Below are 13,988 nucleotides of genomic sequence, written 5' to 3'. Positions count from 1 at the left end.
AGAGACATAATTATTTAAGGTGATTTTTTTCCCCCAGTTTTGAACCGGTATTTGGTACGATTGGATAGAGAGCAAGATATAGGTATGGTTACACCTTAATTGCAGAACCAACGTAGAAAACTCTTCCGGGTGAGCTGGCTTGCTGCTTTGGCTAGTGATTCTAATTAAGTACACTGGGAGAAGTTTGATCCAACGATAGCAGTTTTCAGTGGAATTTTACCGATGAATTGTGACTCTTACCCACAAGAACGAGCATTCCACAAGCAAATGCAGTCATTATGTCGAGGACGCTTGCAATGCTACTGCCCGGCGACAGGGGTGATGAGCCGGAGTGAATGAGCCCCACCACCCGCTTGGGTCCCCCGTAGGCCAGAGGGGGTGAGGCAGATACCCCATGGTGTGTTAGTCGTAATGATGGCGGGTAGAAAAGCGCACATAGACTCTGCAGTCTGGCGGCCTGAATACAAACTGCTGTTCAGCCACATGGTGGTTGTGCCTCCTTGAGCGAAGTCTAGGTGCCCCACTTCCTGGACTGCTGGAATGAGGGTGATGATGCCCGCGCGAGGTGGGGATTGCGCACGATCAGTTGTGGGAGCTGCTGGCACAGGGCAGGTGACGTTCCATCAGCGGTGGTCGTGGCTTCCTTCCGAAGCCACTCTTTTGGTTTAATGTGATAAAAAAGCAAAACAACACATACAACGTGAAATCTACCCTCTAAATGAATTTTAAGCGTGGGACAGCATCGTTGACTGTATGAACGGGGTTGCACGTTAAATCTCCATAGAGCTTGAGAGGTGAAAGAGAGGGACTTAAAAGAAAGAACTTAAATAAATCTATTTAGAGTCAAGGGCATCATCTTGCATGATGAAACTCTGTGCCCATTGAACAGCAGTTCCTTCTTTCTCCTCCCCCAGCCCCTGTCAACCAACATTCTACTCTCTCCTTCTGTGAGTTTGACTACTTTAGGTAGCTCATAGAACTGGAATCGTATACCGTATTTTTTTTATGTCTAGCTTATTTCAGTTAGCATCGTGTCCTCAAGGTTCACCCATTTGTAGCACATGACAGTGTTTATTTTTTTTACGGTTGAATAATATTTGATTGTATGTATATACCACATTTTCTTTCTTCATCCATTGTTGGACATTCCAGTCGCTTCTGCCTCTTGGCAGTTGTTAATAGTGCTGCAGTGAACGTGGGAGAGCAGATATCTCTTTGAGACCCTGTTTTCAATTCATTTGGATAAGTACCCAGAAGTGGGATTGCTGGATCATATGCAGTGATCTTTCTAATATTAAAAATATGGGACTTTGGGGGGGGCGGGTGCGCCTGGGTGGCTCAGTTGGTTGAGCTTCCGACTTTGGCTCAGGTCATGATCTCACGGTTTGTGAGTTCGAGCCCCACGTCAGGATCTGTGCTGACCGCTCAGAGCCTGGAGCCCGCTTCAGATTCTGTGTCTCCCTTTCTCTCTGCCCCTCCCCTGCTCACTCGCTCTCTCTCTCTCTCAACAATAAATGAATGTTAAAAAAAAATTTGTTTTAAATATGAGATTTTTAATTTGGGGGGAAACTTCCATATTGTTTTCCACAGCAACTGTACCATTTTACATTTCCAGCAACAGTGCACAGGTGTTCCAGCTTCTCCACATCCTCACCAACACTTGGTCTTTTCTCTTTGTGTGTGTGTGTGTGTGTGTGTGTGTGTGTGTGTGTGTGTGTGTGTTTAAATAATGGTCATCCTTACAGGTATAAGATAATATTTCATGTGCTTTTGATTTGCATTTCCTTGATGATTCGTGATGTTGAGCATCCTTTCATTTGGCCATTGTATGTCTTTTTTGGTTGGTGTTTATTTATTTTTGAGAGTGAGACAGAGCACAAGTAGGGGAGGGGCAGAGAAAGAGGGAGACACAGAATCCAAAGCAGGCTCCAGGCTCTGGGCTGTCAGCACAGAGCCCAATGCAGGGCGTGAACCCTTGAACTGAGAGATTGTGACCTGAGCTGAAGTTGGACGCTTAACTGAGAGCCACCCAGGCGCCCCCATTGTATGTCTTTTTTAAGAGAAATGTCTATTCAAGTCTTCTGCCCATTTTTAAATTCAGATTATTTGTTTTGTTTGTTTTGCTGTTGAGTCATAGGAGTTCCTTACATATTTTGGGTATTAACCCCTTACCAGATACGTGGTTTGCAAATATTTTCTCCCGTTTTGTAGGTCTGTTGATGGTTTCCTTTGCTGTGCAGAAGCTTTCTAGTTTGATGCAGTCCCGCTTGTCTGATTTTTGCTTTTGTTGCCTATACTTTTGGTGTCCTATCTAAAAAAATCATTGCTAAGACCAACATTTTTCCCTGTTCTCTTCGATGAGTTTTATAATTTTAGGTCTTAAACTTAAATCTTTAATGTACTTTTGAGTTGATTTTGTACATGGTGTAATATAAGGGTCCAGTTGTATTATTTTGCCTGTGGGTATACAGTTTTCAGAAATACCATTTGTTGAAGGGACTGTACTTTCCTCAATGTGTAGACTTGACTCCATTGTTGAAGCCCCTTTGACTATGTATGTGTGAGTTTATTTCTGGGCTCTCTGTTTTGTTCCATGAGTCTGTGTATCTGTCTTAATGCCAGCACCATACTGTTGGATAGCTTTGTGATATATTTTCAAGTCAGGAAATGTGAGCCCTCCAGCTTTGTTCTTCTTTCTCAAGACTGTTTTAGCTATTTGAGGTTCCATATGAATTTTAGGATTGTTTAATTCTATTTCTGCCAGGAAAGAAAAAAGGCCATTGGGATTTTAAGAGATTACACTGAATCTGTAGATTGCCTTGGGTAGTGTGAACATTTTAATAACATTAAGTCTTCAATCCATGAACACCTGCTGTCTTAGCATTTATTTGTGTCTTCTATAATTTCTTCACATTTTTTTTAAGTAGGTTTCACACCCAACGTGGGGCGTGAACTCATGACCCTGAGATCAAGAGTCACATGCTCTACTGCCTGAGCCAGACAGGCGCCCCATGTTTGTATCTTCTACAATTTCTTTCACCACTTGTAGTTTTCAGTGTACAAGGCTCTCGTCCCCTTGATTAAGTTTAACCAAAAAAATGAAAAAACTTTTTTGATGCTATCGAAAGTGCAATTGTTTTCTTAATTTCCTTTTCATTGTTGGATTGTTTGTTGGAAGCAGGTGGAAACGCAACCGATTTGGACACATTGATTTTGTACCCAGCAACTTTGCAGAATTCATTTATTCGTTCTAGTAGTTTTTTATGGGATCTTTAGAGTTTTCTGTATATAAGATCATGTCATCTGTGAACTGAGATGGTTTTGCTTCTTTCTGAACAACTTAGATGCCTTTTATCTCTTTTCCTTGTCTAATTGCTCGGACTTTCACTACCTTGTTGAATCAAAGTGGCAAGCGGGCACCCTGCCTTGTTGCTGATCCTAGAGGAAGAGCTTTCAGTTTTTCACTTTGAGTAGGATGTTAACTATGGGCTTTGGGCGGGGGCGGGGGGAGGGGGAGGGGAAGAACCCATAGAAAGTCATAGGAAAGACATGTTTAACTGCAGCATAATAACAGCAAAACTATGGGCTTTTAGTATATACCCTTTATTATATTGAGATTATTTTCCTTTAAGTTCTATTTTTTTTAGTATTTTATTATGAGATGGTGTTGAATTTTGTCAAATGCCTTTTTTTGCGTCTGTTGATGTGATCTGTGTTTCACTCTGTTAATGTAGTGTATCACGTTGATGGATTTGTGTGTGTTGAATCATCCTTGCATCCCAGGGATAAATCTCACCTGGTCATGGGACATGATCCTTTTACTATGCTGTTAAATTTGGTTTGCTAGTATTTTGTTAAGGATTTTTACATCTTTATCCATCAGGGATATTGGCCTGTGCTTTGCTTTTCTTGTAGGTCTTTGGCTTTGGTATCAGGATTGAAGATGCCCTCATAAAATGAGTGAAATGTTCTGACCTCTTTAATTATTGGGATGAGTTTGAGGGGAATTGGTATTAATTCTTCTTTAAATGTTTGATCGGATTCTCAGTGAAGCCATCTGACCCTGGGCTTTTCTGTGTTGGGAGATTTTGATTATTGATTCAGTTTCCTTATTCATTATTGAACTGTTCAGGTTTTCTGTTTCTTCATGATTCAGTCTTGGTAGATTATGTGTTTCTAGAAATTTATCCATTTCTTCTAGGTTATCCAATTTGTTGGCATATAATGTTTCATAGTAGTCTCATAATCTTTTTTTATTTCTGTGATATCAGTTGTTAATGCCTCCTCTTTCATTTCTTATTTTATTTGAGTTTTCTCTTTTTTTTTTGTTAATTAGTTTAGCTAAAGGTTTATCAGTTTTGTTGATCTATTCAAAAACCCAACTCTTAGTTTCATTGATTTTTTTCTTTTGTTTTTCTAGTCTTTATTTTGTTTATTTCTGTTATAACTATTTTTTATTTCCTTCCTTCTGCTAACTTTGGGCTTGGTTTGCTCAACTTTGGGCTTGGTTTACTCTTGTTTTTCCAATTCCTTGAGGTATAAAGTTAGGGTGTTTATTTAATAACATTCTTCTTTTGTTTTTCAAGTTTATTTATTTATTTTGAGGGGGGATGGCAGGGCAGAGCGGGCGGGGAGAGAGAGGATCCCAAGCATGCTCTGGGCTGTCAGCCGGAGCCTGACATGGAGCTTGAACTCATGAACCAGGAGATAGGACCTGAGCCAAAATCAAGAGTTGGACAGTTAACCGACTGAGCCACCCAAGTGCCCCATAATTCTTCTTGTTTAATGTAGGCATTTGCCACTCTAAACTTCCCTCTTCATACTGCTTTTTCTACATCCTGTAAGTTTTGGTATGTTGTGTTTTCACTTGTATTTGTCTCAGATATCTGTGATTTCTTTTTTGACCCATTGGTTATTCAAGTGTGTGTTGTTTAATTTCCACATATTTGTGAATTTTCCAAATTTCCTTCTGTTGATTTGTTTAATTCCATTGTGGTCAGACAAGTTATTTGGTACGATTTCAGTCTTCTTAAATTTGTTAAAACTTGTTTTGTGACCTAATGTGTGATCTGTCTTGGAGAATGTTCTTTGAGTACTTGAGAAGAATATGTATGGTGCTGCTGTTGGGTGCAGTGTTTTGTACATGTCTGTTAGGTCCATTTGGTCTCTTGTGTTATTCAGGTCTTCTGTTTGTCTTTTCTCTAGATGTTCTGTCCGTTACTGAAATTTTCTACTATTAATGTGTCACTGTCTGCTTTGCCCTTCATTTCTGCCCATGCTTGCTTCGTATATTTGTGTACTCTGGTGTTAGGTACATATATATTTATAATTGTTGTATTTCCAGTGAATTGACCCTTTTACCAGTAATGTTCTTCTTTGTCCCTAAGTATAGCCACTCTCCTCTCTTTTGTTACCATTTGCATGGAATATCTTTTTCCACCCTGTCACTTTCAGCCTATGTGTGTTCTTAAATCTAAAGTGAGTCTCTTATAGACGGCAGGTAGTTGGATCTTATTTTTTTGTCCATTCAGCCACTGTATGTCTTTTGGTTGGGGACTTTATTAACATGTACTGATAGGGAAGGTCTTACTATTGCATTTTGTTTTCTGTCTTGTAACTTGTGGTCTCTCGTTTTTCTTTTTAGCTGTCTTGTGTGTCAATGACTTTTTTGTGGTGACATGTTTTTAATCCTTTCTCATTTTCTTTCGTGTCTCGTCTATAGGTATTTTCCTTATTGTTACCATGGGAGTTGTATAAAGTATCTTATAGTTACAACAGTCTATTCCAAGCTGATAACCAAGGCCACTTTTAATCTTGGCACAATTTTAAGGAATAAGGTACAACAAATGGATTGTTTAAACTTTTTCGTTTTAACCTTCCTTTAATTACTTTAATGGAATTAACTAGAGTTAGTGGATGTATATTTCATGAGCCTAATGCAACCAAATCCCAATGGTATTTTTTTTTTTTAGAACTTGATAAAGTGATTCTGACATTCATCTGGAAGCATAAAGGGTTAGACTGTCCAAGAAATTTTCGAAAAAAATATAATAAACGGGGACCAGTACTGTTAACTATAAAATAGTGTATCTGCAGTAGCAAAGCTTTGTGTTACGGGCACAAGCAGAGGACTGGAGGGGAGCAGAGAGGGATGAAGACAATGTCCCACTCAGTGTATGAAGATGAATTGTTTAATAAATATTATTAGGATATTTACCTTTGGGGGGAAGCTAGGTAGATTTCATATATCCTCCTATGCACAGAATAAACTCCAAACAGATAAAATTTTTACTTTAAAGATACTTTAAACTGAAAAAAGAACTAGAAGGTTGGCGGGCCGGGGCGGGGGCTGGGCGTTGGCATGCCTAGATGGCTCATTCGGTTAAGTGTCTGACTCTTGATTTCGGCTCAGGTCATGATCTCACGGTTTGTGAGTTTGAGCCCTGCATTGGACTCTGTGCTGACAGCATGGAGCCTGCTTGAGATATTCATTCATTCATTCATTCATTCATTCTCTCTCTCTCTCTCTCTCTCTCTCTCTCTGCCCCTACCTTGCTCGTGTGCTCTCTCTCTCAAAATAAATAAATAAACTTAATTAAAAAAAAACTAAAAGAAAATGTAAGCGAATAGTATATCATATTAGGGTGGGAAGAAATCAGTTAAAAAATCATTTGATGGGGCACCTGGTTGGCTCAGTTGGGTGACCGACTTCTGCTCAGGTCATGATTTCACTGTCCCTGAGTCCGTGGGTTCGAGCCCCGCGTTGGGCTCTGTGCTGACAGCTCGGAGCCTGGAGCCTGCTTTGAGTTCTGTGTCTCCCTCTCTCTCTGCACCTCCCCACGCATGCTCGGTCTCTCTCTCAAAAATAAACAAACATTAAAAAAAATCATTTGATTTGACTCCCTAACAACTTAAAACTTCTGCACATCTACAACCACCGTAAAAAACAAAAGGCCTAAAACAAACTGAGACTATTTCCAACGTACAGAACAGTCCCAAGGATTATGTCTCCAATTTGGACAAAGGAACTCTTAACAATCAAAGAAAAAAGTGGAAAAATAGGCAAAAAATATATAAGCCCAGTTCTCAGAAGCAGTAGAAATGGTCAGAGGTGTAGGAGAGGTCACAGAACTCGGAGGTCGGAGGGTGATTGAGGAAATGCGCATGAAAGCGACATTGTTGCCATTTCTACCTTGCAGACGGGCAAAGGCTGTTTAAAGTCTCTGTGTTGGTACAGCCTCCGGGGGACACCCCACGGGTTGGGGGTGCACCGCGACGCCGCCTCTCTAGGCAGCAGATGGTCCGCAGGATCTAGAGGCTCAACATTTCTTCAAAGACTTTGGTCCCAGCGATTGCACTTCTAGGAATGTCTTCTAATAGGATAATCAGACACATAAAGTTATGTACACGTCCTCGCTGTAGTATCATTTTTCATGCTTCTTACTCATTATAATGCATGGTACATTACATAGAATTTCCACTTTAATAGGTGGTACAAAATTCAAAGGCTACTGAAAGGAAATGGAGTGAAAAATTTTGCATTCTCCCTCCCTCCCAGTTCTGTCCTCCATTTCTCTCCCATGGAGCAACCAGTTGCTTATAAATCCTTCCAGAGGGACTTTTAGCGCAGGTAAGAATGTACACGTGATTGTGCTTTTTAGTTTGTTAATTTGTTTAACTTTGAAGGTCTGTGGTAGCACACTATCTGTACCATATGTACCTTGCTTTTCTCATTTAATAAATCTCCCAATGTGTTCCATTAGTAGTAGGCAATATAGTACAGAAGTTAAAAAGCACGCATTAGTCGGGTTGGAACAAACACTACTGTTTATGAGGTAGGTCATCTTGGACAAGTTTCTTAGCTTCTGTGGGCCTTAGTTTCCTCATCTATAAAAGGAGTATAGGATTAGCTCTTACCCATAAGATTACCGAAGTGATTCGGTGACTCACTATATAAAGTGCAGGAATAGCAACTGGCACATCTTACATAAGTCTTTGCTACCATCAGTGTGCATAGAGCTGCAGCCTTTTAACAGCTGTATAATACTCCACGCCAGGGATCTATTCCACTTTGTCCCATATTAGTGAACAACTAGATATTTCCTAACATTGCTGTTGCAAACAAATTGCAGCATTTGTTGTGACACTTCAAAAAATTTTTTTAAAGCTTATTCATTTTTTGAGAGACGGAGACAGAGCACAAGTGGGGGAGGGGCAGAGAGAGAGGGAGGCACAGAATCCAAAGCGGGCTCCAGGCTCCGAACTGTCAGCCCAGAGCCCGACGCGGGGCTCGAACTCACAAACTGCGAGATCGTGACCTGAGCCGAAGTCGGACGCTTAACGGACTGAGCCACCCAGGCACCCTTGTTATGATCCTTTTTTAAAGGAAACCGCATAAATGTCCAAAGTGAGTTTAATTATGGCACAGTATATAGGCACACATATGCAACATAGCCCATCAAAGTAAGGTTGTAGAAGGGTACCACATATGCAAAAATGTTCCCATATATTTTTTAAGTAGAAACAAACATTTTTAATATTTATTCAATTGTTTTCCATTATTAACATGAAGTAGATTATAGAAACTGGAAAACAATAGAAAAGTATAAAGTTAATAAAATAATAATTGACCCAGCCCTATGATCCAGAAATTGCCATGCTTACCGAACGTATTGGTGAATTTTACTTAATCTCTCTCTGAAGATTTGCACCAATTATTTCCTAGGAAACAGAGGTTGCCACTTTGATTAAAAACATCTGGGAGCTGAGAGTTGGATTCCTCAGATAGGTTGGCGAGACGTGGGGGGCATAGGTGAAGCCAGCTTGGAGGAGGAGGCTTGCTGTGGACAGGAGGGCTTCCCAGGAAGCAGTGTTGCTTGAGCTGACCTCTCTCTGAAGAATCACAGGCGCTGTTCCTTTTTGGTAGCATCCCAGAAATGCTCATCGTTCTCTGTTTTGTCTCATACGTACACTCATTCAGTAAACATGTGTCACCACGGGCCCGTTCTGTACCAGCACATTTCTACGTCCGAGGGGCTTGGGCACGAACAAGATGCGTCGCAAGCTTGTGCGCCTGGAGCCTGTGTTCCAGATCTTGTCCAGAGACACCTGACAAGGCTGAAGACATAAGGAGTGTACAGCACCAAGAGGTTTCACCTGCCAGTGACCATGAGCACTTTTCCACGCTCTTCCCAGTGGCGTTTTTTGTGGCTGCAAGGTTTTCTGTCCAGCTGGTACGCATTAGTTTAATTAACCGTTCCCACTCTGCTGGGCGTTCGGATGGTTTGCGGAAGACTTCATGGTCTCCGACACATCGCTCGCCTGCTTTTCAAACGGATCGTTCCAGTCTCCAGCGTGACCAGCAACGTGTGAATGAAGGTGCCTCTGCCATCAAAATCTTACCGCCATCGGCTGTGTTTTTGTGTTCGTCATTTCTGTTCATTGAATTAACAGGCACAAAACGGAGCTTCATCGTTTCAGCGTTCATTTATTTAATTACCGTTAAATTTTAACCTTTACTTCCTCTTAAGTGCATTTTCTGTTTGAGTCCTTTGTTCTGTTACTTCTTTTGGCTCTTGCTGTGAAAAGCGGACTCTGTACAGGGACGGCTGAGAGCTCCGATTCTGGACTCCCCCAGACCTGGTTTCTCTCCAGCCCTGTTACTTAGGAGCCGTGTGGCCTTGGGCCAGGGGTCTGGGAGGTGCTGAGGCGAGGAGGGCATTCCCAGCACAGGGGCACTCCTTGGAAGCTAAGTCACAGAGAGTTTGCCTGGGTGCGTCCGAGGCACAGTGGACCCACTGTGTCTGGACTGACCTCATAGGGCTACCACAAGTATCCCTGGCTCACTGTGGAATTTTCTCAAGTGTGGCCTTTGGCGTGATGACAGGCAGCACAAGGCCTCATATCAGCTTTTTCTCCCTGGAAGTAAAACCCAAACCCAGAAGAGTACAGAGGAGCGAGGCAGGGAGGGCTAGTGGGAAGGCTGGAAGCTCTGTGGTCGGGCTGCTCTGGCTTTGAACCCCAGCACCCTCACCGCACAGTTGTAAGTACTCCGAGTCTCGGCTTCCTCGTCGGAAAACCGGGTGTCATCTCTGCACCGCACGCTGGGAAGGCCAGCCACGATTTATGTCAAGGGCCCCCGGCAAAGGAGGCGGCAGCTGATGAGGGCTGTTAGGAGCCAACAGGGAACAAGGGAGACATCCTACCATCATGGAAGGATGACATCGGGACTCCTCCTGCCCAGCCTTTAGTCACCAGCCCCTGCTCCTCCCCTGGATTCCTCACGGGTAGTGCCGCCCCCGCCCGTCGTGGGCTGTAGTGGGAAAAGAGCGATCAAAGGCACGTTTCTTCCAGAGGGCCGGGTGCAGTTCCCAGGGGAAATTTATCACTTGGAAATTGGAGAGGGACCGACTGGGTATCTCAGAAGGTGACCCTTTTGGTGACTAAGTCCTTTTTCTAGGAGAAAAGGATGTTTGGATGCTCAGCAGCCACATCTGCTTTTGAACTCTGTACGGTCTGTGCCCTGGCCTCTCCCCACCCCAACAGTCCCCCCCCCTTACCCTCCTATTATTCAAACAGAGGAAAGTTGTGTTTGTTGACCACTCTTTCGGGGTGGGAAAGGAATGTAATGTATGCATAGACTGCCCAGAATTTCCTGTTAGACACCCACTCCAAACCACGGCCCTGGGCTGCATTCCAGAGATTTGCAGCCCAGTCCTACAAGAGAAGAAAGGGTGCATTCATTTAAACGCCGGCGGCCGGCGAGAGGAACCCCCCCCCCCGCTCCCAACTCAAAAAAAGGTGTCTAGCTTGTTCCCTAGTAATACAGTTGTGAATCCAGCTGCGTGGGCTCTTCAGGGTGTGCTCTGACATCCCACACGTGAAGAAGCGTTTTTTCCTTGGGAGACTCTGGTGTGCACTTTTGCACCCTTAACAGCACCGGTGTCCATGCCGATGCTTGGACATGTTTTTAATGTTCTGCTGTGAATACTCAGACGCTACAAAGCTGCTGTGGAATCCTTTCTTGATTCTGCTCTTGCAACAAGAAAGAAGCTAGCATGGAGGGCAGGTGTTGGTGCTTTGACACATTAGCAGTAGATGTGGTGTATCAAGTCCGTTTTCTCCTAGAAACTCTGTGGTGCTGGGTCTTTGGCACGGAGGCCGGCTTGGCACTGTGAGAGTTAAAGGCCAACCTTTGTTGTCTGTAGCTGCCAAGATGCAGTTCCTTGGCTTGGGGAGAAACCCGAATGACTTGGGATGGATTGATGGTAAGTAGCAAACACTTCGACCAACCAACGTTCCCGCTTCTCTGAGCTTCATCCTGAACTACTCTTCTGACTGTGTAGGGGTGTGTTTGGGGCAGTGGGAGTTTCAGGTCAGATGTGAGATAAGGACAGGTGGGTGGGGTGTTGACAAAGACAAGTTACGTGAAGCTCGGAGTTGGTGTAGACCCAGGAGGTTTCGGTCCTGAGACCAGGGGTTCAGGAAAGAGCCAGGGCCTCCTCACGGCTGTAACCCAAACCAGGTCAGAACGCAAGAACGGTTTAAGGGCCCGGGTTATGTGGCATGGGCTGCTCCCACACTGATGGAGAAACACTGGCTGCTTGAGGGGCAACAGCTCAGTTTCTGGATGCAGGAGGGAACCAGTTAGGTCAGGAAGTATCAGCGGAGGGCTAGAAATGCCCGTCTTGGCCTGTACATACCAACTGGCTGTGGATTCACTTGCACCCTCCATGCGTTGGCATAAACACCGTTTGGTAGCTCCTCGGACCCGTCCCCTTCATCCCACCAGGGGACCGAACCGCACCGTCTGCCTCGGTGGACTTTGCCCAGACATTTCATGTGTTTAATTATAACACTTTCTTTCTAACCGGATTTCATATAAGAGTTCCTAGAAAAGGCCTGAGCCCTAGGCCTTTATTTTAAGCTTCACATGGGGAGCTGCTTTTTATTTGTTTAGTTTCTATGATTATTATTATTATTATTATTATACAAAGAAACTTTGGATAGGAAGTAAAGTTTTAAGGAGCTACGTCAAGTTCTAAGTTTAGAATTCACATAACCAAAACCAAAATGGTTCTGCCTACGTGTTTTTTCATAAAGCCAGGCTGTTTTTGTAAGGACTGTTGTCTGGATACACGCTAACTTCCGAATGTTCACAGGGAGACATTGCTCAGTACCTAAATCGATCAATCTCTTCTTGCTTGTATCTTAAGCTGCCGGTAGATCTTCTCTCTTGAGCACCACACGTGCTTTACAAACACGCGTGTTTTTGCTGCATCCACACAACAGCCCTGCAGACGTAGGAATGAAGTGGTGTAGCTTAGGTAGATGAAGTCACACTGGCTGACGCGTGGCAGGGAGGGACTCAAACCCCAATAATCACTCCACGGCCCATTTTCTCTCCGTGTAATTTATTTTTTTTAATTTTAATTTTTTTATTTCTTATTTCCATGTAGCTTGTACTTAAAGTCAATTTTGGGGGCACCTGGGGGGCTCGGTTAAGCCTCGGCTTCGGCTCAGGTCAAGATCTCACGGTTCGTGGGTTCAAGCCCCGCGTGGGGCTCTGTGCTGACAGCTCAGAGCCTGGAGCCTGCTTCGGATTCTGTGTCTCCCTCTCTCTGCCCCTCCCCTGCTCATGCTCTCTCTCTCTCTCTCTCTCTCTCTCTCTCTCTCTCTCTCTTCTTCTCAAAACTAAACATTAAAGTCAATTTTTAAGTAAGAAATTTCCATTCTAGGCTCTTTACCCAAAACGGTCCACATCTCTGATTTGCAGATACGGTATCCTGGAAATCTTTGATATGGATTGATAGCCTGTATCAGTCCATTTAAAATTTAAGCTCGGTGGTTCCAGTCGCAAGGTCAAACCGTGACATTTGCGGTACAGATCTGCTCGTGCCGCTCCCCATTTCCATAGAGCCAAATGCAGACTCATCGCATGGTTTACAAGGCTGTCGTCAACCACGTCCGCACCCCCTCGCCACTGCTCTGACTTCTCAGATACCTCGTGCTGTCTCTCACATCAGGCCCTTTACCAATGGCTATCTCCCCACTTTCCTGCCCCCTCCAGCAATTTTATGAAACCGTCAGCCCAGCTCAGAAAGCATTTCTTCTAAGAAATCACTCCTACCCACCCTCCATTTCTTCTAAGAAATCACTCCTACCCACCCTCCAGTTGGGACTGTGTGCCCTGTGCTGCCCGTCATAGCAAGACGCAAACTGTACCAGAATCTCTTGTTCGATGTCTCTCGTGCTAGACGTGAGCCACGTGAGGTGGGGACGGTGCCTGTGTGGTTCACCAGTGTTTGCACACCACCTCGACAGGGAGCTTACGTTTCCAGGGATAATCTTTTCCATCGGGCGGGGAAAGGCCGTAGGATTTTTAGACCCGGCCAGTCAGCATCCTGAGCCCTTTCAGAACTAAGTGCCAAGGAGGGGTGAGGCTGAGCAGCTCCATTCATTTCCCCCACTGGCCTGGTTTTGAGAGCACCAGACAAGTCCAAGAGTGTTCAGGAAATTAGACAGCCCCCAGCCTCCCAAAGCTTCCTGTAGGCCCTAGAACAAACCTTGCTTAGTGGGAAGAGGCCCGGCTCCTCCCTCAGTGTGGAAGCGAGGCCACTTTGGGCTGCTTCACCTCCTGGTGCAGAGAAGGGAAATCCTGAGCGGGCTGCCACTTTCCTTTCAGGGTGATGGCCTCCCCGGGGACTCACTCCTGCAGCTCTGTTTGTGGCTTCTACATGGTAAGCCATCTAAGGGTAGAGATTATGAGTAGCTCGCCATCTCCAGGTTTAGGATTTTTTTATCCTGTAAGTTAGTCTGTTAATTTGTTTGTTGGTTGTGGGGAAGACGTATATGACCCGAGGATGAAAATGGGATCTGGGGGCTGCGGGTGCTTTTTGCAAAGCTATGTACTGCCCTGCTTGGGCATCAGCTGCTCAGTGTCCCTGGGACATAAACAGATAGCGTGTTTACTTGCAGAGAAATGTGCC

At 44.1% G+C, this 13,988-nt stretch overlaps 1 protein-coding gene across 5 annotated transcripts in view; it reads left to right on the top strand.

Annotated features, from left to right (window-relative positions):
• Nucleotides 1-13,988, top strand: part of CTDSPL (CTD small phosphatase like) — a 120,691-nt gene that overhangs the window by 67,994 nt on the left and 38,709 nt on the right. The gene's annotated exons all lie outside the window — the stretch shown is intronic.

This window comes from Panthera onca, chromosome C2 (genome assembly GCF_046562875.1).
Source record: "Panthera onca isolate mPanOnc1 chromosome C2, mPanOnc1 haplotype 2, whole genome shotgun sequence".
In the NCBI taxonomy this organism is placed as follows: Eukaryota; Metazoa; Chordata; class Mammalia; order Carnivora; family Felidae; genus Panthera; species Panthera onca.
This window is presented reverse-complemented; position numbering and strand designations above follow the sequence as displayed.